This window comes from Diuraphis noxia, unplaced genomic scaffold (assembly GCF_037042655.1).
Source record: "Diuraphis noxia isolate RWA-SAM2 unplaced genomic scaffold, SU_Dnox_SAM2 contig0001, whole genome shotgun sequence".
Lineage (NCBI taxonomy): Eukaryota > Metazoa > Arthropoda > Insecta > Hemiptera > Aphididae > Diuraphis > Diuraphis noxia.
In genome coordinates this window covers 72210836-72238417 of record NW_028301711.1, presented here as the reverse complement: position 1 = coordinate 72238417, position 27582 = coordinate 72210836, and the positions used below count along the sequence as shown (strand labels likewise).

General features: G+C 29.5%; 1 pseudogene; it reads right to left on the bottom strand.

Annotated features, from left to right (window-relative positions):
- The window catches only part of LOC107170747 (uncharacterized), a 29633-nt pseudogene extending 8332 nt beyond the window's left edge, over positions 1–21301 (bottom strand).
- Positions 21302–27582: the final 6281 nt, after the last annotated feature.

The window sequence follows — 27582 nt, the reverse complement described above, 5'->3', positions numbered from 1 at the left end:
CTCTCACGCCGCGCCGCAATGGCACAAGGCGGGACGGGAAGACAAGTCGCGCCGGACGTGTACCGGCCGCCGCCGCCCTCTCTATCGTTCACCGACCTCCGTGTGATACACACCGACGTATACCAGGTCCATGTCCCCGGCATCCCCACTTTGAACTTTCGTAAAAAAAACCAGACCCATCGTTTGTACTCTGTTTGTACCGGTTTGTACCGCAAAAATCGTCGTTTGTACCAAAAGCTGTAAAAAGTTACAAACGTTTTAAGTTGGGGGTGTTGGAGACATGTCAGCACCCCCACTTTGAGCTTTCGTAAAAAACCTGGGCCGATCGTTTGTACTCTGTTTATACCGCAAAAGTCGTCGTTTGTACCGAAAGCTGTAAAAAGTCATAAAAGTTTTGGGCACGACTCCAGCATCCCCACTTTGAGGGTAGGCATAAAAAATTGGCCAAAATATTACTCTTTCACCACTCAGCCTACGCACTTATCGCAACATTTATCGTGATTCTAGTTACTTTTTGATTTTTTGTTAATTCGAAAAATGTTTTTCTAAACACCATTGATATATAGCTTTGAGTAGAAGGTTCATTGGTCTTGCAACCTCTCCGATTTTAATATTTGTTTTTCGTAATTTTTTTTTAAAAGGGGCTCTAAAATTATAATATATTAATAAAATATGAAACAAAATTGGTAATATGCTAATTATTAAAACAAATGTACTTGGTTTTAAAATGTATTATATTTTAATGAGGATTGAATGACTGTAAACTTAAAATACACTTATAGAATTATATTTGACACAAAAATATAACAAAACCATTTAAAACCCATTGAAAAATAAACATTTTAAATTATTTGTTGCAAAATAAAAATAACAAATAATATATATATATCCAACATAAAAATAAAAAATATTAATTTTTTCTAACAAATGATAAAAACATAAAGGTTAGGTATAACTGTTAATAATTTTAAAATTTGTATTGTACCTATCTAATGATAAGTTATCTAACCGGAATCTTACCTAACATCTAACCGCTGTAAGTTAACATTTAAAAATCCTCTTTTGTAAAAAACATAGTATTAAATTCCGTACCTATTATAATAAGTTTATAAGTAACAAACAAATGATATTTGTGTATATATATATAATGAATAAAAAGCTTACAAAAAAAATAAAACTAAAGTTTAATTTGCGATTTAAAAATAAGTATAAAAACCAAATATACTTATTAAAATTTTATTAATTTACCTTTAAACTGTATAAATTAATATTTGACAATGATTTGCTCGAGTATTTTGCCGTACACTCCGTACCTATTGAATTTCCCAAATCATTAATTTTTTTCCCAATTATCTGTATAGTGTCTATAAGTGTATGCAGTGGCGTACCCAGGATTTTCGAATGGGGGGGGGCTAAATCTATATCGGTATTCGGTACCATAATAAACACAACGTTTATGCTTTGCTTATACTAGGTCATTGTTACTAAAGATAATACGTTGTATTCAATACCGTTTTTTAGAAATATCATGGTTTGTACTTTGTCTTTTTTAATATAAAATGTATTCCAAAACATGGCCAATGGGAGGGGCTGAAGCCCCCTAAGCCCCCCCCCCCCCTGGGTACGCCACTGAGTGTATGCAATGTAATGTCCAATTGAATTTATATTTTTTGTCACAAGTGGTATAAACTCAATTATTCCATTGATATTAAAAGTTTTGTTCTGTATATTGATCATTTTTGGAATATCATTTAATACAACTGATAAATTCAAATTGGTATCATCACGTTTAATATTAAAATGTTTTCTTCTAATTCATAATTTTTCATCAATTGTCCTTTGGAACAAGATCAACATATATTATTAATTATACTTTAAGGATTTGAAATGATAGCATCTATACTATCTAAAAGAAATTCCAATGTTTCGGTTGGTATACTAGCAGTTATAATTGATCTATTTCTATTAAGTTCGAAGTTGCACTCGGAGCATAATGTAGTCTCTTTGATAGATGGAAAATCTGTAAATAACTTTTCAATTATAAATTGAATTGTGCACGCACAGTTGATTTTTATAAGTCCTCCAGGCACATCAATAACTGGATTGATATTGGGCATAATATTTCTACATAATATACCTCTTTTTCGATATGTTTGTACGTTAATGCCATCTCTTAACATATTTGATATCATTTCAAAATATACATACATTTTATCTTAGACAGAAAAACGGGAATTTTTTAAACTAAGATTTAAAAATTTAATATAAGATTCCTTACAAGTTTTTCAATCTTTATCACAAAAAAAATGTCCACTGGAAATGCAAATTAAATTTTTATAAGCATTTGAATTTCAAATATTGACAAAAATTCGTCAAAACCATGAATATTTGCGAATTATTTTGTAGTTCAAAATTCATAATACTGTTTGTATTTTTATCTAAGGTTATAAAATTCAACACTAAGTTTTCCATAAGTTTTGCTTCAAATAGCTATAGAGGAAATTTGAAGCGTCATATTAGGAAAAATGTTTTGAGCGTTTAAGTTTTAAATTTTTATGAAATCGCGTAATGATAACGATTTATCCTCAAACCAGGTATTCGTATATCTATGATAATATAAGGTATTATGAATTATGATAACTACACTAATTTATTAACCATGACATATGCAAAATGCGTCTTAATTGAAATATAAAATATTTGTTTCAAAATAGAATATATGGCAATATTTAAATATAATATATCCTAGACTGACAAATCATCTCCGTTCAGAATCATTTTTCGTATACAATGATACCTATCACTGCATTCAAATTTAATCCCATCCATTACAGTAACCTACTGTACAGCAGAGCGAAATCCACGATTTACCCGCTTTTTACTTATAACATCGGCATAAACAGTACTATCAGCATATGCGGTCATAATTTCTTGTGTTACGCGATAAAAAACACAAGTATTGGTAAACAAATAACAATTTTTTTCAATGGTAATTGACTTTAAATGGGATGAATTTCTATTTTTTAATAATCCTATAATTTGACTTTTTGTTTTAGAGTTTTCATTATAATATAAAATGTTTGGATCTTTGTCCAAGTAATTACTTTTTTTAATAATTTTGTTCATACTTGTCTAGTCCTAAGCCCCTCCAATTTTCAAATTCAGTTTGGGAACCATCACTTTTCTCATCCTCATGAATGCTTTCGGTTTCTTCAAATATTTTTGATGTAGATAAATCGTTAGTATTTATTTTAACATCCTCAATTTCCCTTTTTTCAGGATATATTTCCGGCCAATTAGATTTATTGAACCAATTATTGAGTTGATGTGGATAGTGATGAACTCGTCAATTTGTAATGGCAATGTTTTATGTCTTAATACATTCGATTTTAGGTCATTAAATAAGCTTTTAGACGTGGCACTTGACTCTGTTGGATTTCAAAAATTGAATATTGGGACCATCACAGCAGACCAACAGGGAAGAAGTTTACAAAAGTCTAATAATTTTTTCGCGATTCCTGGACTAAATTGTAAATTATCATGATCACCACAATGACTTTGTTGATTACTATTCGTAATACAACTCTCATAAATTTCTAATATTTGTTGAAATATTGTTGTACTAGTAATTTTCTCATGAGAGTTTGTGCACATCAAATCATCGTCGTCTTCTTTATTTTTTATTTCTTCAATAATGTCTTCAACATCAGTAGTGTGTGTTGCTATATGGTGTTTTAGGCATGTTTTAGCCATTTCACAGTCTTTCAATTGACCATTATTGTCATAACGTTCAGATAACATATGTTCTACAGAAAACTGACATTTATTTTTAGTGTCTCTAACTCCAATTTGATACAGAAAAATGTTTGAAGTCTGGTGACCAGAAATTAAAATTGGTTTTTGCACTAATCCACCTGTATCATCAATACTTATTGTAGGTAATTTATTGTTCTTAGCATACAAACGATAAGAATTAATTTCTGTGGATGGCCAATAGTGAACAAAAAACCTATCATAGCCTGTATCTCGAATTATGTCATTGTAAGGTAAAGATGCTTTTAATAAAGAAAGAGTAGTAATTGGGTCTTCATGTATTCGATTTCTTTTGTTTGCTTTATATTTCATAACTCGTAATGCATTTTTTCCTATATGGCTTGGTTCAGCTTCTCCATAATGCATTTATGTCTTTGGCTTCAACACGTCTAACATAGGCTGCAGACTGGTTTTCTTTTATTAACTTATCTAAGAAATAATCACGTTTTTCACCGATTATTCTTCGTTTTCTTCCACTTTTACATGAATTAAAATGCCCATTATATAAACAATTAATAATTACACGTGATTCAGATTCGGGCTTATCGATAACAACACCTTTAAAATTGCTCATACAAATAGAACAATGGCCAATAATATCAAGAAAAACCTGTCCATTTAAATACATTTTGGCATATTTATAAATCAAAGCACATGATAGTCTGGTTTGTTCAAAAAAATGTTCGTTTACAATTGGCAACTAAATATAAGGTGCTAAAGTTTCATAATTTCTGTAAGTGTTTTTATTATCTGATCTATGGTAAGATCTTACACTTGATGAAGGATCATAGATTTTTCGCCATTCTTCTTTTGATAATGTGATATTAAATGTTAGTATGCTTTCATCTTCCTCTGTAGTTTCGCAATATTTGTTGCTATCAATGTCGACATATTGCTCAATATTAAAATTAACTGATAGCTCTGGTTCAATAATATTATGTGGTGTTTTAAACCCTAATTTATTTAAAATATCATATCTATCTAATTTCACAATAGCATAACTATCAGAAAAATATAATATAAAATCTAGTTTATAAAATTTAAAATGTTTCAATGAATATTCCCAATCGTCTTACGAAAATAACTATAGATAGATAATGTATAATACATACCTATTTTACTTCAAAAGTATTTTATATTTTCTACTAGAAAATTCAGGAGTTTATCATTTTATCAACTTAAAGAACTTACATAGTTTGAATCAAAATTAAGATCTTATCTTTATTTATTATTTTTATCTATGTATAATATACATAGTATACATAGTATACATAGTATACATAGTATACATAGTATACATAGTATACATAGTATACATTGTATACATAGTATACATTGTATACATAGTATACATTGTATACTGAAGAAAAATATTTAAACGAATCTAGATAAAAATAAATAATCTATATTCAATAAAAAATCTGTATTTAATAAAACATGTAAATATAATGTATTTGTTAAAATCAATTTTGTTTCATAAAAAAATTCTATCAAATTTTGTTTTATTTTTTTAAATTGAAAAACTTTTTAATTAAATATAGATTTTATATCATGTATAGATTTTTTATTGAGATATTCTTATTTCCACAGATTTATTTTATAATTTATTCAATCAAGGTTTATTAATTATTATATTAAATAAATATATTTTTTTATCAGTTATAGATTTAATCATAATTTATATTTCTATGCAAAAAACACAAGTAGAATAAAAACTATTGAAAAAAATATAAATCGGAAAAAAAATCTAAAAAACAAAACAAATCCAAATAGAAATAAAGATATAATTTTAATAAAAAAATCTATACTAAATAAAAATCTATTTAATAAAAAAATCTTATTTAATAAAACAACCTACCTAAATAGAAATAAAAATACATTCATAGAAATTTTATATTTGATAAAAAATCTTTATTTAATTAAAAAATTCTATCAAGATGTGTATGATTTTTTAAAATTAATCAAGAATTTCTTATTGAATATACTTTTTGAACAAAATTTATATTTCTTATTAATATTTTAGATTCTGAATGGAGTGAAAAATGTATTGAGATTCTACAATGATGTGTGTTTTTTTTTTTTAGTGTGTGTACAGCATAACTAGTTGAAATAATGCTTCAATTTCTAACTTTGGAGGTGCATTCCGATATCAAAGAGAATATCCTTGGTGTATTATAAAGGTCCGAAGTAAACATTTTCCAACAGCTTTCAAAATAATTGAGAAAAACAAAAAAGTGACAAAAAAATGGGAATTTTTACACAAAACCATTTTTCGACCAAATAGATTTTAGATTCTAAGCCGAACGATGAATTTATTGATTTTATCATGATATTGTGTTTTTTTTTTGTGTCTGTCGTCACGTTTTATGGCAGTAAATGTGCTTCAATTTTTGACTTCAGTGCCTCGTTCGATCAGAAAATAAATATAGTTGGTACTTTAAGGGGTCAAAAGTAAAAAAATTCTTAATAATTTTCTAAATAATCGAGATAAACAAACTGAAAATTAAAAGAAAAACTGAATATTTTACGCACAATCAATTTTCGACAAAATCAATTTTGGTTTTTGATGTAACTTTAAAACAAATGACCATAGATACATGACATTTTTACTGAATGTTAATATAAGAATATTCTATCCACCATGCAATTTTCGACTTAAGTTGAACTATTCATAGGTATTTGAAATTTTCGATCATTATTAGTTTTTTAAAATTAATATCGATAAAAATTTTCTATTTTTTCGGCAGAAAATCTTGAAAATGTAATACAAGGTTTCAAACATATTGTTACAATAGCAATTGAAAAATAAAAGAAATCCACAATTTTTTTATAAACATTCAAAGTTTGAATTTTGACAAAATACGTAAATATCATTTCAATTCAAAAATTATTTTAAGTTAGAAATTCATAAAAAGTTTTCTTTTTTAATCTAAGATTTGAAAATTTAATACAAGATTCCATACAAGTTTGTCAGTCTTTATCACAAAAAAAATATCCACCGGAAATTCAAATAAAATTTTTATGAGCATTTGAAATTTAAATTTTTACAACATTAGATTTTCACCGGATTTCACATTTAGCGATTTTCTTATTTTGGTGTAACTCTAAACAAATGACCGCAGATACATGAAATTTTAACTGAATGTTTATATAGGCATTCTTTATATTTGATACAATTTTCAAAATATTTAGATTTGTTTTTAAGTTGTTTACTGATATCTTAATTTTTCAACTTTTAGATTCTAAACGAAGTGATCAAGTGATGAATGTATTGATTTTACAATAATGTGTGTTTTTTTTTTTGTGTCTTTGTACAGTATAACTAGTCGAAATAATGCTTCAATTTCAAAGTTTGGGGGTGGTTTCCGATGTATAAGTGAATATCCTTGGTGCATTATAGAGGTCAAAAGTAAACATTTTTCAACAGTTTTAAAAAAAATCGAGAAAAACAAAAAAAAAAAAATGACAGAAAAACGGGAATTTTTACGCAAAACCAGTTTTCGACCAAATCGATTTTTTTACATGGTTGTAATCCAAAAACGAATCACTATAAATACTTGAAATTTTAACCAAATGTTAGTGATATCTATATACAGTTTAATTTTGATTTTTTTTTGAGTTATTTATAGACCACTGAAATTTTCGATATTTTTGAGAATTTTTTTTTGATGTGTCGGTAAAAAAATGTTGGACGACCAAAAAAACTTGAAAATTTAATACAAGGTTCCTTACGAGTTTTTCTTATTGTAGCTAAAAAAAATTAAAAATCGTAAGTCACAATTTTTTTTATAAGCTTTTATAGTTAAAATTTTTATGAAATCTGTCGAAAACGCGAAAATTTGCAAGTAATTTTGAAGTTGAAAATTCATAAAATTTTTTGCGTTTATAACTAAGGATTAAAAATACAACACAATATACTACAGAATTCTTATTGCTTCATTATATCAATCGGTTTGTTGGACATAAAACACGTTTATAATCCTATGTTGTACGTGTGTTAGAAAAAGACAGAAAATCGCCGATTTATAATTTGTATAAGGTTGTACAACGCATGCACGCCATACACAGAGAAAAATAAGAGTCATCATAAAGTGCAATTAAAAAAAATGATCCTATATTTGATAATATTCAATAAGTGTAACTTAAAATTAAAAATGTATTTATTTGTTAATAATATGCACAATAGCTATAAGGTTATAAGTCGTACTACTGCATTGTATTCCAGAAAATAGTTTGATAAATGATAATGTTGCGTGGTTTTAACGATGCACGTTAGTTAACAATACGTTACGCAAAACCGAAACCATCCAAATAGTATTGAATCAATCACCAATCCCACAAAAAGATTCAGCAAAATATCTTAGAATGCACCTTGACTCTCATCTAAACTGGAAACACCACGTCCGTCAGAAAAAAATCAGATTAAAGAAAAAATGCGAAAACTTTATTGGTTAATCGGACCTCACTCCGAGTTAACCATCGAAAACAAACGTCTACTGTATGTAGCAATTATAAAACCGATCTGGATATAATATGGCATTCAATTGTGGGGTTGTGCCAGTAAGTCTAACATCGATGTAATACAACGCTGTCAAAATATTGCACTTCAGACCATCAAGGCAGCCTACCGGTTCGAAAGAAACAACGCAATTCACCGTGATATGATGCTGCCTACAATAGCAGACGAAATCCAAAGGTTTGCTCGCAAACACGAGACGAGACTAGATCACCATGTAAATCCATTGGCCATTCAATTATTAGATAATTCCAAGGATATCCGACGTCTTAAGCGTCTGAAACCATACGACTTAGTTGAAGATTTTAGATTAAGGCAGCAGACACTTCATAGGAAGTGACTCCATCAACGTGTAATATATATATATATATATATATATATATATATATATATATATATATGTGTGTTTTATGTCTAGTATGTAAAATATGTGTAATTGTCAAACATATTTATAAAGACCTTTGGGTCGTTTAAATAATAAATTTCCAGGGCATTTAAAAAAATAAGTATACAATACATATTATTTAAAAGCAAAATTTACACAATAGCTGATCAAAAATATTCTGAATTTAAATTAATTTAACATGTTTGGTGTATGTGATCCATAGAATCACCGAATGCATGGGAAATTAATATTCTGATGTTGATAAAATAATAGCGGTGGTTAAAAAAGTATTTTCAAAAGCTCTCAGCCTAGCTAAAAAATTACGTGAATTATTCCCAGACTTACCTGTAAAGCTGTACCCCCAACAATTACAGTAGAACCTCGATTATCCGAACTCATTGGGGCCGCACTTAGTTCGGATATTGGAAATATAAAATAAAAAAAAATTATAATTATGTATTAATTATTGATTATTTTTATAATTAAATATTTATTATTATTATAAATATTTTATTAGAATTACATAAATTATATTATCACAAATGCATTACATTATTAGAAATCATCAAACGACATTTCCATTACTTTGTCGATTTAATTAAAATTATTAAAAGTTGCATAAAATGTTATAAAATGAAATATAAAAACATTTTAAAATGTAAAAAACTTATATATTAACATTGTTTTTAAATTAATATTATAGTTAATAATTATTACCAAAAATTGTAATCATAATTTTTAAATTTATTATACAAATTTTTGTTTTTGTCGAAAAGGGAATCGACCTATTTTAAAGTTGGCCGAAAAGGGAAGAGTGCGATTTTGTCGAAAAGGAAATGAAACTATTTGGTCAAAAACGGACTCGTCCCTTATAATAAACCAAAAGCGAGAGTTATGATAAATTCGATGAACTAGTCGGCTGACTGGCCGAATACTAGTTTTCACGTTCGAATACGCTAATTATATATAGTTCGGATAATCGAGGTTCTACTGTATATCTTTATAGGAATTATAGTTAAATGCAGTAGTATACTATTCAAAGAATTTTGATTCAATACAATGGTGAAACTTCTTTATTGAGGTCTGTGGGAACAATGTTTTTGAAGGCCCTATTATTATACTTTTAACCCCATTTACTAAAAAATGCTGTTAATTTTTTTTAAATAAAAAAAATTCCCTTTATTTTTCTACTTATTACTCGTGAATTATTTTTTGCCTCTCGAAAATATTTTTTGTTTATACTTAGATTTCCAATTGGTTATTCCTAGTATTATAAATATAAAGTATTATTAAGTCGAAAAACATTGGATATTCTGGAAAGTAGTTTTAATCAACATAAATCTATTCCTAGATACAATCGCCGCGCGCCGGGCGTTTGTATTTCATCAAACATAATATCATTAGAGCATGTAATATTCAATGTAGTAATAACTAATTATAAAAAATAATTAGTTTGGTTTTGATTAATTTCTGAATTTTATACAAACATATTTAACGTAACGTAGGACAAAAGATTGTTTTTTTGCATATTTTTTGAATATTTTTGTAAATTCAATGCATAATGCAAAATTTTTTATCTATCTATCTATCCGTTTATAATCTATATACATCTATATATAAATGGATTTCTGCCTATCTGTATTTTATGCATTCCTAACTGGCCGGACCGATAGTGACGAAATTTGGAACAGATTGTGAGAATCCGGAGCTTTTTAGGGCTCCGTAAAACACCCACGACAAAAGGGGAACACTCTTGCCGTGACCTACGAGCCGCACCGCGTGATGACCCGAGGGCCAAGTCGGTGGAGCTCATAGGCTTTGTACACGCAACGGCAAATGAATGCCGAGGATTTATTTATTTAAGGGGAGAAAAAGATAATATTAAAGAATAATAAGAATAATGATTTTGGTTATTAAGACAATATAATAGGTTGGCATGACATGTGGTTAATATTTGACATTATTATAATATAACAAAATGTTCATCATAACATAGAGACGTCGGTCGAAAAAGAATACCGGCCAGGTACAGCGTAGTTGAAGAAGAAAAAAAGAAAATGATTTTGTTTTGTCGGAGACCCGGCGACGGCGGTGGCCTGGTGCCGGGCGGCGGAGCTTTTCGATGTTGGTGGGGCAGGTCAGTGTCGTCATATTGTGGGAATACATCATATTCGGGGAGATTTCAGCATCGTTCCGCCGGTGCGGTGCCGCCGGACGCGACGAAAGCGCCGACAGCAACGACGGCCGTGTGTGGCGACGTGTGGACACCGTACACTGCGGGTTTGTGGGGGGCCAGGGGACAATTATTACATAATACTGCGGTCATTTCTGCATTAGCGCGCGATAGTCATAATAATATATAAATAAGGTATGCTAATTAGTGAAACTATGGGTACAGGTATGTTTGTTGTAATAATCATATCAGTGCAAAAAAAATGCTGTGACGTTACAAGATATATATTAGACCTATGGGCAGATAATAGACTTAGTTAAAAAGCGATAGGCCCAAAAAGGAAACGAATTTAACACATAGCTTGAGACATATAAGAGATAGGATTTTTAACGGCCTACGAAGTGTACGGTTTCAGCTAGTTACATATAAATCATAGTCCTACTAATTATTAATAATTATAGAATATTTACGTACCGTGATCTCGAATGTAAAAAATTGACCTAGATATTTTACTATCAACGTCACGAACGGCAGCCGAACACCCATAGAATCTTTAGGATTCAACGGACAGGTTATACAACACGCGTTCACGTTTTGGGACTGGATCTGAAGCACGTTGGACTTAATTTCGTCGTCATGGACTTGTTTTATTTCTCCTCCTTTGCACTGATAGCACCAGTAGAAATGATCATGACAACGGTGATCAAGTTATGTTACAAATAAGCATTTTACTCATTCAGTTTACATCACTTTTTTTTAAAAAAAAGCATGGAAACAAATGTTGGTGTTTGCCGTTATAAATTAAAAATAATTATTGTCACATATAAGAACGAAGTTAATCTGGTAATAATATGTGATTTAAACCTGAAGAAAATAAGTATCTACCTAAGGGTCGCGACACACTACAGCGGTTTTGACGCGCGGTTTTCCATCGCGCGGTTTCAACGTGCGATATGCACGTGTTACACTAGCGCGGTTTGCGCGCGTTCACTACGCGCTCAGACCTGTTAGGTTGATGATTCGGATTTGCGCTGTCTTGCACCTCTGACTTGAAGTCATTTCGACTTATTTGAATATTATTTGTATATTTTTTATTGATTTTTTTTAATGAATATATTGACATATATATAAATAATTTGTATTAATTCGTGGAATTATATAGCAAGTATAAGCAAGTTGAAAGTAAGTAGTAACGACTAACAGATATACATATTTATTATAAGTTATTTATTTATTTATCTATATTAAATTAAAATTATTTTGAAATTGTTTATTCAGTATGGATTACGATTATTATATGAACGCATTGAAAGTGATCGCAGTGGCAGAATCATTTGGATATCTGAACCCACCAAGATCAGAAAGATCATTTTGGATTCATCCTTTTAATGCAGTACGGGAAACTAATAATCGGTTTTTTTCTTTTTACGAAGAAATTCGATAGTATCCGAGAAAATTTTCTGAGTTTTATCGAATGTCAATTTCTTCATTTGACGAACTATTAGAAAAACTACGTCCCCACATAACTAAAAAAACCACAAAATTCCGACGTCCGATGTGTCCAGAAGAAAGATTGACTATTACAATCAAGTAATTAAATAATAATTAACTACCTAGTAAATATTATATTTGTATAGAATAAGTATAGTTAAATAAATTAAACCTCTTTAATACATAGGGCAGTATTCAGTATTCAGTATTTCAGTAGGTATATGATTATATCAATAAACATAAAATAAAACGTAATTAACTTCAACAACTGTTTATATCATAAAGTAAAAAAAAAAACAATAAAAATAACTTCTGTAACTTAACATACCTACTTGAAGCAATACAATATACAACATATTGTTGTTTGTAAAAAAAAAAAATAATAATAATTTATAAAATATAATATTAAACGTCATATGTATTAACGTAACTTCTTTAACTTTAAAAAAAAAATAACTTTAACTTTCAATACTTGAATTAATACAATATGCAACATAATTTAATATTATTGTTCCATTCAAAATAAAAAATAATAATAATAGTAGGTGTATTTTAATATAATATTAAACACTATGGTTCATTCCTATATCTTCCTGATTGTAGTCTGGAGGTGAGGTTGGTGAACCATAGTTTTGTGGAACCGAGTACCTTGAAGAGGGGCGCACAGGTAGATACTGTTGTGAATAGATGGGATAGGGAGATGGATGTGTGAGAGAAGTTTGCTGGCCAATATTGTTTGGATAATTATTGAATTGGTGAAGGTTTGCGTTGAAATTCTGTGAGTGGTCGATAGGAGGGTTTAAAATATTTTTTACGGACTGCATGAATGCTATTTTAAAATCAAGTTTTTGTTTGTCATTCATTTTTTTTGAACTCTGGAAGGAATGATAACAAGAAAGCTTTATCAGGATCTAAGTCTCCCGAGCGTGATTGAATGGGTGGGTGTTGCATAAGGTGAAGCAAATTTTGTTGGAATGGGGTAATCTTTTTATTTTTATTTTGAGGCACAGGTATATTCATGTTGTTGTTTGATGGCTGAGGTGAAACATAGTCTTCTTCAGAAATGTCAACAGTAGTTTCTATTTCTGGATCATGGATGATGGATGATGATGGCATATTACGTACCTGTTGTCCTGCAATTTTAATAATAATGTAAATTTTAAGAAAGAATTTTGTTCCCGAAATGTATTTTAATTACTTTCTGTTTTTTAAAACTGGCAGTAAAAATGACAGTACATCAGCATAAGCATAGAGGAGACTGGGGCAGATTTGAACATATTTTTGTTTTTAATTTTTTAAATTTTCTCTTAAAAAACGCTCAAAATAGTTTTATCATATAAAATAACTTCTTGGGAATATAATTTGATAGTTACACTTACTAACTTTTATTCTTACCCATAATAAACAAGTTTTTTTAAAACAATATTTTTGTTCAAATGTACCCCACAGTAGGGGTACTTTTGAACATTAGCAATTTTTTTGATAAAATAAGTTAATTAACACATATAAAGAAACTATGTTTTTATTAGAACTCTATAAAAATGTTTATATGTTAATAATAAAATAAAAACTTGATAAAACTTGAAAAATTAATATATGTATTAAAGTGGTACCTAAAATAAAAACATAACAATTGAAACTTAAACAATTTTCTGTGGTACCTACCTAATTAATAAACCTAAAATAAAAAACATTACAATTGAAACTTAAACAATTTTCTTTTAAACAAAACAATATTAACTTAATTAGATACCTAGTGTTCGCCTTGCGCTCCTACTTTTAATATCGCGGTTAGCGCAAACGACTCGCGTAGTGATGTACGGGGGTGGGATCTCCCACGGCGTACAAAAAAAAAGGGTTAATAAATATAATATAATAACAAATTACTGAATATTAACTAATATAGGCGCCAGACATATATTGTCAACAATAAACATATATATATATATAATAATAATAATAATTACGCGGGCCCGTACGCGGAAAGACAAATCAATAATAATAATATATAAAGTCAATCAAAAAAAAGGTTTGATTGCTTATCCAATAAAAATACAATTTTGCTATACAACAATTATTAATACAAAAACAAGGTGAAACCTGTGCTGCTGCTTCTCCGTTGAATCCAGGCTGGAACGGCGACAGCCTTTTGAGATGCTGACCGTGATGACACTCAATAACAATAAAATAATTATTTTATAGTCGCTCAAATAAAGCCGGAGTGTAGTGAGCAAGTCTGACCCCAACTATCTCAGAGCTACGACAGTTGCCACTACACTTCACGATATAATAAAAAATTAAACACCAAAGAGCAACACGGGTCAGTTGACCACGAGGTCACCAAATACTAAATACTATACAATATATACGGAAACTGCAGGCGAACACACGCCAGGTTCGGCGGCTGGTGAAAAACAAAAAACGGTGATGGCCAGACGAGTGAGAGTCGTGGACATCGGCCGGCAATATAATATGACAAGGAGAGGGATGACTTGTCGTCATCGTCCGATCGCGCGACGTAGAGGCTGGATAGCAGCTTTAATAATATAGAAGCGTCGCCGTGACGTCAATCGCGTTCGAACACCTAGTTATAAAACTTTCCTAAATGACTCTTAGCAAATAAAAAATAAAGTAATTATCCTTTTAAAATTGTTACTTATTAAAAAAAGACCTTGTAAAAAAACATTTCATTATTTAAAATATTATTTTAACCCATTTTGTATTTTGTAAAGTCAACATTTTGAAATTTCAGTAAAAATGCCGAACGTTCACTTCCCCCAACAGGTTTTGGCTTTGGCAAAATTTTTTCTATACAACTCTGAGGTACATTATCAATTTCTTGATCTGTAGGATAGTAAAAAGTATCTCCCATTTTTCTTTTTAAAAAAGACACTTCAATGTCATCATTGTTAATATCTTCAACACAGCCAACAAAATATTTATAGATTTTTTTACCTTCATACTTAACCAATAAAAAATCCCCAAAGTGAACAGGACAATTTAAATTTTCATTATCTGAATCGTTATTTAATAAAATCATAGGAGGATCATTTTCATCAGTATCACTTTTGGAATCAAAACTGAATAGTCTTTTTTTGAGATTTTTCTTTACTTTTTTAGATGTAATTGTAGTTGGTTGTGAGCTATTAGATTTCTTTTTCTTTTTAATTTTATCAATTGCAGGAAGTTTCCGTTTTAATCTCTCTTGCGTTTCTTGTTCAATTCGGATTTTTTCAGGAGTTTCAGTTAATATTCTAGCTTTTCCTTTTTTTTTGCCCCCTTTCCTTTCAACACGAGGTGCAGCTTTAGGAAATTGTCGCACATGTTCTGGGGATATTAATTCTTCATGTATTGTTGAATCTAATTCTGCACTTGTAACAGAATTAGCATTAATATTAGTTCAACATTGTTCAGTAGAATTTACTAATAGATCAGTAAAAGTAGGAACTTCTGTTTGAGAATTTATCATATCAAAATCACATACATTTTCATTTGGTTGGTTGTTTCTAGAAATACTAATATCTGGTTGAATTTGTAAATTTACAGTTTGAGTGGAATTTGGGTCAGGTCTATCTGTAACATAAGCTGCAGCAAAATCATCTTCACTAAAAGCTAATCTTGAAAACGGCCATATCCCAGGCTTGGCAAACGCATTAACAATAGTTTTTACTGAAAAAGATTCTATAAAAGCTATTTTAGTTAGGCTTGGCAAATCATGAATTCTTATAGTTTTCCCAGGATTATTATATAGTAAGCCAGTCGTTTTGTGCAATTTTAAGTTTTGATTTAAATGGACCAAAAACTCCAACATCAAGTGGTTGCAACTTATGTGTGCAGTGAGGAGGAAATGTTACCAACACAATACCATTTTCTTTAGCATAACTAACAGCTTCAACTGAACAATGTGACTCATGGTTGTCCATTAAAAGTAAAATTTTGTCTTCATTAGTACATCTAGTATGATTTTTAATGTGTTCAAGCACTTTAACAAAAAGAGCTGAATTTATCCAAGCACTTTGTGTTGAATTAGGAAGTCCTAAGCTACCGTCAGGAGCTCCAATCATAAGTAGATCACTCATTCTTACTCTAGGGAATATGAAAACTGGTGGCAATGATTGACCAACAGCATTAATAGTCATGCATGTTGTTATCATTTGACCACGTTCTGCAGAGACATTTTGTCCAACTTGTCGAACACCTTTCTGAGCCACAACATTAGGTGGATCAACTACTGTACTCACACCTGTTTCATCAATATTATAAATTCTATCTGGTGTTACAGGATACTTTTTTAAAGCTTTATCATATAAATCAAAAAAAAACATAGGTAACATTAGTTTTGTTAAAAGAAGTAGCTCGAGACAGACTTGTTTTTTCTGGTTTTCTTATTGATAAACTAGGGTGACGTTTCATAAAACAATAAAGCCAGTCATTGCCTGCAGTTAGATTCAGTTTCCAAGAATCAGGAATTTTTAACTCTACTTTTACTGCATAATCATATGCTAGTTTCCTAATCTGTACCAAAGTCATGCCATAATTTATTTGGGAACACCTTAAAATGTATTTTACTAACATTTCCTCCTGTTCTTTACTAAAAATTTGGTTAACAGTGTACTTGGAATTAAAACGATTATCGTCAACACTATTTTGTATTATACCTTCAAAGTTTTTTAACTTTTTAATCCTATAAAAAAGGGTTGTGTGCTTTATCCCAAATTGCTTGGCAGCATCACGGTAACCCATACTTCCTTCTTTATACAGCAGTATGGCAGCTTGTATGTTTCTTTCCATTTCAATTTCATCCCTTTTGGTTTTTTAAACATAATTTCTAACCATTTTGACTAAAATATAAAAAAAGTGTATCTACATTATAGTGTTCAAATGTACCCCACTATGCTACGTTCAAATGTACCCCAACAGCAAATTTAACATGAAAACTATTATTCAATTTTCATAGACAACGTCTAATAAAAACCATTAATAGAGTTGGAAAGAGTGTTAAATTTACTATTGGCCTAACTAATAACAACGTACCATGTATTAAAATTGAATAACAATATATCCTTAAATTCTTACGTTAAAAATGATAAGAAAAATAACAATATTTGATTTTTTTTGATATTTTTTTTTGTATCATAGATAGTGTTGATAAGTCTTTACAAACATGTGAAACTACAGTGTAGCCAACATATTACGATTTTCGTATTATTTTAAATATTATATTTGTAGACTTATTGTAAGTGTTCAAATGTTCCCCAGTATCCCCTATTTTTTGGTAGGATTTGCTCCACTACCACTTGGTGTACTATTTTTTTGTTTAATGTCTCGAGCAAAATTGTCTCTGATATTTTTCCATTTTTTTTTTAATTTCATCGACTAAAAAGTATTTTTTTATATAGATAAATAATTATTTTAAGATAAGGTTAACTTATAAGAGTTGAAAAATTCTAAAATAAGTAAATACAATTCTGCAGCTTGTAAAATATTCAAATAAAAGTATTAAAATACTTTTGTCTTTCTAGTGACATCGAACTAAATTTTTTTAGGTGTGGCACTGAAGAATGTTGTGTTTTTTTAATGTATTGATTTTACTATGTTGTTTTTTTTTATTAATTTTGTTAATTTCTTATTATTTTTTTTTGTGTCTGTACACGAAAACTTGTCGAAATAATGCTTGGATTTTTAACTTCACTAGCTTTTCCGATTCAAAAGTGAATCTAGTTGGTGCATAGGGTAGGGGAGGCCATTTCTTAAAATTTCCAATAGTTTTCAAAAGCAACGGGAAAAATTAAAAAAAAAAATTAACAAAAAACGGGAATTTTTACGCAAAATCAAATTTTGAAAAAATCGATTTTAGATATTGGTGTAACTCTAAAACTAATTACCGTAGAAACATGAAATTTTCACAGTGTTTATTCAGGCATTTTATATAATAAATAATATATTATAATTTTTTATTATGATATAATTTTCAAAAAATTTAAAATCTTTTCAAGTTAATTATAGACATTTGAAATTTTCAATCTTTTTTATTTATGAAATATGACAATAAAATTTTACTCGTTAGGTAAAACAATTGATACAAGACTTCTGATATATTGTATTATTGTCGCAATAGTAGTTAAAAATATTAAAAATACATAATACATAATTTTTTTTAATAAGCATTGAAAGTTCTAATTTTGACAAAATTTGTAAAAGTCACGAAAATTTGCAATTTATTTTGAGTTAGAAATTCATAAAAAATGTTCTTTTTAAATCTAAGGTTTAAAAATTCTATACAAGATTCTTCATTAGTTTGTTTACTTTTATCAAAAAAAAAAATTTCTACCGGAAAATCAAATTAAATTTTTATGAACATTTGAACTACAACATTGGATATTTATTCAATTTCTCATTTACCTACCAATATTCTTATTTTGTTGTTATATAAAAACGATTAATTATAGAAACTTGAAATTTACTCCAAATATTTATTTCATCAATTCCTATACTTGGTAAAATTTTCAAAATATTTCAACAATGTTTAAGTTATTAATAGACGTTTGAAATTTCCCGTTTTTTTTTAGTTTTTTATTCTATAAATGTCAATAAAATTTTATAGGAAATGTTATTAGGTACTCTAATAACTCTAAACATATTATTTGATGTTGAGAAAAAAACATAAAATTATATGATATTTCCTATATAATATAATATAATATATATGATATAATATAATTTAGTACTTATATTATTTATATTATATTATATTGAAAATTATATATTATTTCAGATATCTTTCAGTTGGAACAACTTTTGTGGCGTTACAGTATGAATTTTTGTTGGGACGAAGTACAATAGGAAATATTATTAGAGAAACTTGTCAGGTTTTATGGAACACCCTACAGTCTGAAGAAATGCCAGAGCCTAATCCAGACCAATGGATAGAAAAAGGCAATAGCCAATAAATTTTATTTGAAAACCAACTTTCCAAATTGTGTAGGGGCAGTCGATGGCAAAGATATTCGTTGTATTAAACCCATTAATTCCGGATCAATGTTCTACAACTATAAAAAGTATTTTTCCATTGTATTGATGGCTGTAGTGGACGCAGAGTATAGCTTTATTTCAATCGATGTCGGTGCATATGGTAAGGAGGGTTATTCTACAATTGGAAAAAAACTATATTTTGAACAATTAAATCTACCAGCACCTGTTGTTCTTCCAAATACAGACAATTTTCCGCAGCCTTTCGTGGTAATTGGTGATGAAGCTTTCGGCCTACACTAACATCTTTTAAGATTATACCCTGGACGAGGTCTCACACAAAAAAGAAAAATTTTTAACTATCGTCTATCAAGAGCTCGAAGGTACGTAGAATGCGCTTTTGGAATACTCGCAAATAAATGGCGTGTTCTACATAGTGCTATTCTAGTTGAACCCGATTTTGCAGACGACGTTATAAAAGCATGCTGTATTTTACATAATTATGTTAGACGAAGGGATGGTTATAACTTCGAAGACACCCTCTCAAACTCTTTGGAAGACATTCAAAATGAAAATAATTCTGGAGCTCGTCAACAAGGATTAGATGTCCGTGAATATTTTGCTGAATATTTTATGGAAGCAGGAGCAGTCCCGTTTCAATATCGATTTTTTTGATTTTTTTTTTTACTTCTAATTTTTTTTTTTTAATATAACATCAAAATTATAATTTTATATATTTAATATAGTAGAAAATAAATTCAGACGATCATATTTTACACTAATAAGTAATTTTTAAACTACGTATTTTTAATACACGTTCGACCCCAGTATCAACACGTTGTCGACATTCAGCAACCTACTCGTACTTTGCCTTCATAATTATAGATTTAGTCATAGATCGTACAAATTTAAAATATTTATGTCAGCCATTCAAAAATTACATAGCTATACTTATGTTTTGTTTTATTTAATTATTTTAAAAGTATTATTATTATTTTCTTTATAATATAATATATATATATATAATAGAAATAGAAATTGCATAGAAACATTAAAATTAATTATGCTTACCGTAAGATTCTTGCTCCATGTTTGAAAATGTATCCCAATTTTTTAATACAGCACTGGCTACATTTATCCAGGCCTTTGTTTTGCAATGTTTGTCCATATAACTACTATTATTGATATTCCATAGGCATTCTTCCTTCTCCACTTCGTTTATCAAAATATCAATGTCAATCATATTGATATACTCAAATGAATTATATCGATTATCAATCAATTAGTAAAAAACTGGTAAGAACGGTAAAAAAAACGAGTTTTTAAACGCGTCGTAACCGTTGTGGTATGTCGCATGCCATATAAAAACAATGTGTTACAGTTCCAAGCGTCAACGCGTTCAAAACGCAAAACCGCGACAGATAGCGGCGTCACGCGACGACGCGCGTCACAACCGCGCTAGTCTGACGTACTCCATTTACATGTATGCATTTCCATCTCGCGTTTTCGACGCGCGGTGCTCGCGCGTTTTCACCGCGCGTCAAAACCGCTGTAGTGTGTCGCGACCCTAATGTAGTAAAATGGTTACAATGCAGTATACAAGACTAATATATTTAGATTGAGTTTACCATGTTTTAATCAGGATTATCACATAAATGTTTTGATGATCTACATAAAATTTGAGTCAATCGTAAATTAGTTGATAATTTAAAATTTGTTATAATATTGGGTAGATAATAAATATATTTTATTCTGAATTTATCGTTTGTTTCACAATACAAGTGACGAGTAGAATATGTTTTTTTAAATTGAATTTTACTTAGTAGACGATTACGGATTAATGTATTAACAGACTAATTTATACACGCACCTGAACGGCCCAATTTTCCAGCGGGCTGCTGCCAACGCTAAAGTACGCAGTGAATAATGGACCTTGGAATTTTGACTGAAACATTATTCCAGCACTGGTACTTACAATTACAGATTCTGATAAGATTATTGAATCTCAAATCTCAATTCCGACATACTTGAACGGAGATTGATATCTATAAAATATAAATAAAAGATAAACCTTGTTATTATGCTCGTTGCTATAATACGTGAATATAAATTTAATCAGTAAACATTAAAAATATTACCAACACTGTATTATATTTTGTTAGAGAAAATTGTGTTTGTTAGAAATGCGATTCAGGTGGAGCCGATTGGTTTTAAAAACTTAGCAATCCAGCAATTAACTATAATACTTTGTACATTTTTTCAGTTTATCACATGGATTGTTGAACCGGACGTACCGGAGGACAGTGAATTTAAATGATTCATTATTATAATAAGCATTATTAAAACAAATTGCAAAATTGTATTTATGTATTTATTAGTCCATAAATATAATTCTTCACACAATTATAGTAGCCACATCTCTTGTTGAGAAATTGCTGAATACGTCTCCTAAGACTCACGAATCCCTGTACTATATATTTAGTTTTTATGTACGTATCATGAGAACCTTTAACTAATTAATACACTCAAAATATTAGATATAGGTTCTTTTATCTTAATTACTATGGCATTACAGTGCTTTTCCGTTCATAATCGTAAAATATTCGACGCGATTAGTACAACGGAATATCAGTCCATTATCCACTTGTTGGAGTTAGTTAGGTCCTGAGTGGCCATTCTCGAAGTAGTGGGGGTGGGGGGCACGAATAAGAGAAGCATACTCGCTGCGCCGAAGAGTGGATCCGTCGAGTGACCGATCGTCGGTCGGGCAAGGGGGGATAACAGCTGGGAAAGCGACCCAGTTGGGCGAATGTAAGTTCCCACACGAGATGTAGCAGGTAAAAATTACCCCTGAGTATGCATACGTAAGTTCCCACACGAAAAAAAATACACTTGTACGTAAGTTCCCACACGAAAAAAATTACACTTGTACGTAAGTTCCCACACGAAAAAAAATTATACCAAACACCAAGGCTAGGCAAAGAAAAGTAACTTAATTTAAGTTAAAGTTAACATTTTCTAATTTTCAAAATAAAAAATTTCAGACACATAATAGTGTTTATATAAATTGTTTATAATTTTAACTTTTAATTCGTTAATGCTCAGCCTTGTCAAACACAAACTTCCTTCCCACTTTATTCAGACTTAGGACTGACAACTTAAACGTAGTTGGTGTGGTTAAAATATGTTTTGTTTTTGTATTGCATAAAAAAAAGTCCAATTCAATTTTTAATTGAATCTAGTCCGTATAATATATAATAAAAATTAATAATATAATGTGTATAATATTTGTATATGTATAAAATAAAAATAATAATAGAAAAAATCAAATTTTATTTGGTTTATTGCGAAAGCTCAAACACTTCACATAGTCATACTGTATCATTTTTTTTGAGTTATAATCTGATATTTTATTATTTATATAGTTTTGTTTTTCTTCCGTTTTTTTACTTATTTTTTGAGGTCTATTTAAATTTGATGTTCTCATCTTTATATATGTATTTGTTTGAAACATTTTTAAAACTTCTATTATTTTAAATATATTAGGATGATGATGATAAAAATTTGAATTGAATTCAGAATGGAAACTTTCGCAAGCGTTTGTAGTAAGGCTTGTATCAGAACTAGCACTAGCCCAAATACTAGGGGGGAACGTACTGGTATCTTGTATGTAATGAGTTACTAAATAATCGCACAATTCATTTATTTTATTATTTTCTGGTTTTTCAGCCATGAAACTATCTACAAAACAATCTCCAACTTCTATTGGATTAAGAAATAGTAAACCGAATAAATGTAACAGCCACTTTCCTAATTCATCATTTGCAAAATTAAAGTCTTGTGCAAACCCTAAGCTTTGAATTTTCCTATACCAAGCTTGGCCTAAATGGAAATGGCATCCCCATATTTTTGCTGTAGGAAATATAATATTTATTGCTTGGTGCATTGATATCTCAAAGTCTAAGACAAATTTATTTGGGTTTATTCCGACTGCATTCATTTTGTTTAATAATTCAGTATATGTTTTCAATGTTTTATCCGGTAAAAAGCAAAACATTAATGGAATATAAATACTATTTTTTAAACCATGAACTGTATATAGTTGAGTAAAATTTTTATCACAATAATTAAAAGTGCCATCCATGTAAACTATTTCCAGTTTTTTCAAAAATTCAATATTAGTATCACAAGAAAATAATATTATCTCATTTAAACTGTCATTATCAAAAATAAAATTTTCACCTCTATTTATTTCTACATTAATTAAACACAAAGTATTATGAACTTCTTTTCTTGACTTTGGTATTTTTGGATAACAACTGGCTCTAGCATTTTATACATTTCTGGAAATAAGTTTAATATCAGACATTAACACGTTCGTGGTCACTTCACATTTTAATATTATTCAAGTACCTACCTTAGAGAATCACTTTTATATTACTGCTATAGCAGTAATATTTTAGTACTGCCATAGCAGTAATGACCTATCACGTATAAATTTTTTACGCCATAGGTCATTACTGCTAGAGCAGTAATAATTTATTTAGCATTACAAAAATACTAATATTGAAATTATAACAAAACCTATTTTATAACTTATCAGAATATATTTTTATTATTAATAATTAGTTGTTTACAATATATGCAACTACTTTTTGAAAAGATTTTATACATTTTATGAGAAAAAATACATTATAATATATATTATATAATATTATTCTTGTGCCATTCTTCAAAACATTTACCAGGGCATAAAGGTTTACCACAACTTTTGCATTGGAATGATGTTTGTTTCCTTATTTTCGTCTTATAGCACTGCTTACAGTTTTTAAAGTATGTTTCTCTTTTAAAATTTGGTGGAGGAGGTATTTTTTCTGAGTAATGATTATTTTCAGGTGCTACTTTTTTGCTTTTTTTGTTTTTGAAAAGTTCTGCTGCGGTAGTTTCGATTGGAAGACCAATTAAATTTTTTATGAGTAAATCACGGAATTGCTTAAAGGTAACGTTTGTTACACCAAACTTTTTGTTAAAAATAAAATATGAATTCCAGGTGGATATATCGAGCAAATGAAATAGCACCTTTTTATACCATCTAGCGGTTTTTCTGGGACACGAGTAATAGCTTACCATCTGATCTGAACGATCTATACCACTCATAAAATCATTGTAGTCCTTTATCTCTATTGGTTTATTTTTTTCGAGACCATATCTATTTGTTGTAGATACGATTTTTGGGTGATTTTTAGTTGTAATACAGAGCACGTCTCTTTTGTCTTTCCACTTTGACACGTATACATTCTTATTCCGTCTCCATACATATTCACCACGTTTTAATTTTTTGGCAGTCACTTCCTTGGGATTTCCTTTGCGGTTGCTTCTTAATGTTCCCGTCGAGTGAGTTTTTTTTCAAGCAATAAATTTGATAAGGTGACACTATTGTAAAAATTATTCATATAAAGGCTATGCCCTTTATTTAAATACGGTTTCATCAGATGAAAAACAATACTGTCAACTTTTGTTGTAAAACCTTCAAGGTTAGGTTCAATAACTGTTGATGGCGTATTTTTACCTTTATACATATCAATATTTAAAACATATCCGTCATGTGAGCAAAGTTCGTAGAACTTAATTCCATATTTGGCTTTTTTGTTTTTAATATATTGTCGCCATTTCAACCGACCACGATGTAGAAGTAAAGACTCATCGAGAGATAAATTTTCATCAGGAAAATATAAGCTTTGGAACTTTTGTATAAGCATATCAAATACAGGATAAACTTTCTTCATGGGACCAACTAATGGATTATCACTTGCATACTCAACACTAAAACATCTTAATAATTGTTCAAACCTTCTTCCTGACATAATATGACGCACAATTGGATGATAATACAATGGGTTGTCTGAAAACATATCTCTTACGACCGAAAATTTTATAGAACCACCAAGAAGACACAAACCCAAAAAATTTTGAACTTCTTGCGAACAAGTTTGCTGAAAGTGTGTTGACCTGCTACCTTTTTTGTGAGGACGATCTTTTACTTTAATTTTTTCACCATAATTATTAATAGAACGTACAATTATATCAATAATTTCGTTGGTCCAAAATTGTTTGAAAATTTCAATCGGGTTATAACGTGCACTATCATTAATTTCAAATTGTATTCCAACATTATCTCTACAAAAATTGAAGTCTGGAATATCTACATACGTTTCTACCCAAAAATCAGTGTCTGGCTCATCATCATTACCACTATCACTCGAACTTTCTGAAGCCGATTCGTCATCTAATGAAGAACTTGACAATGACAGTGTACGCGATGGGCCAGCAGAAATAATATTATCATTATTACCTGTATAAATTGTTTTGTCGATTACTTTCGGTAAATATTCGGGGTCCGCATCTGAATCGTACAGTTCAGTAGTGTCGGAATCAAATTCTAAACTTTCATTCAAAAATTCTTCTATATCTTGTTTGGAACGATTCATTTTTATAACACCAAAATATTGTATGTGAATAAACACTATGTACGCAAATGTAGAAAAATATAATACGAAAACACGAACACGAGTACGCTACACACGCAATAGACCACGGCCAACTAAAGACATGTGAAAATATATTGTATAATTGTGTTCAAACAACATATAAACCGATAAAAATAATTAAATATAACATGATAAAATTCGAACAAAATACCAACGAGAAATATAAAAATAGAATTGTTTATTTATTTGTGCCCAAACCTATGACTGATCATAACAGGTCAGTCACATATCTAGTTTCATTTAATACTATTGAAAATAGTACTGCATGAGCAGTAATGCCCGATTTCGTTAGTTTTGTAAATTACTGCTATAGCAGTAGTGACCCATTACAAAAGAATTGAAAAAAATTAAAATTACTGCTATAGCAGTAAGTGACCACGAACGTGTTAACAAATTACCTTCATTTTCATGTTGTTTAAGTTCTCGTCTGATAATTTTTGAAGGTTTTTCAACAATGCTGTCTACTGCTTTTCTTTTACAAGAATTATTTATTTTTTGCCGATTTAAAGTAGTTTCTTCCTCATGGGTATGTACAAAACATGTATTTTTATTTTCAACTAATTTTTTACTATCGGTGTAACATTTAGCACGGCACTTATTATTTACACACATCCACGTACATATTATATTTGTTTTAGCGGTATGTTTCTTATAAAATTTATAATTATTATGAACTAAAAGCATTTTTCCCTTTTCACTCGACATGTAATCAATTAAGTCCATTTTTATAAATTGTAATAAAAACTGTTTAAATGTTAACTCTGTAAATAATGAACGAGTACTGAAATCAATAAAATGGACTGTCCATAGTATTTCATATTATCATAACCAACAGATAATAAAGATAATTGAAGATAGAATGTAGTGCATTAAATTTTATCGCCACTTGGGAAAATATATATTGGTATATTTTTGTTAAAACAGTATGACTATACTGTAAAGTGTTATTGGATCAAACAAAATGTGATTTTTTCTAGTATTATTATTTATTTTATACCTATACAAATAATGTGTAGAAGAAGAAAAATAATTATATACAGTTAGACACTATGACTATGTGAAGTGTTTGAACTTTCGCAATAAACCAAATAAAATTTGATTTTTTTCTATTATTATTATTATTATTTTATACCTAAAAAAATTGAATTAGATTTTTTTTATGCAATACAAAAACAAAACAAATTTTAAAGTTTGTGTTTGGTATAATTTTTTTCCGTGCGGGAACTTACGTACGGGTGTAATTTTTTCCATGCGGGAACTTACGTACGGGTGTAATTTTTTCCGTGTGGGAACTTACGTACGGATGTATTTTTTTTCGTGAGGGAACTTACATATGTACCCGCTTACCTGCTATATTTCGTGTGGGAACTTACCAACTCCCACCCAGTTACCGGGCTGTCTTTTGTTACCGCCAAAAACGATGGTAAGTGTTCGTGTTGTTCTGAGCGACAAAAATTTACGTCATGTATTAAATTTAAATCTTGGCCAAACGACGACCGTGCGCGTTGGACGCGTGAATATCGATTGTGTTTCATCTTTTTTTTTTTAATTATTAATAAAACGTTCCAAGCTATCTACATCTATGGATATAATAAACATAATTTTTAGGCTATTTTAAAATGATAGTTAAATATAAATAAAAAATATTAGTAATTGAATAAATGTAAACAGATAAACAGATGAGTGA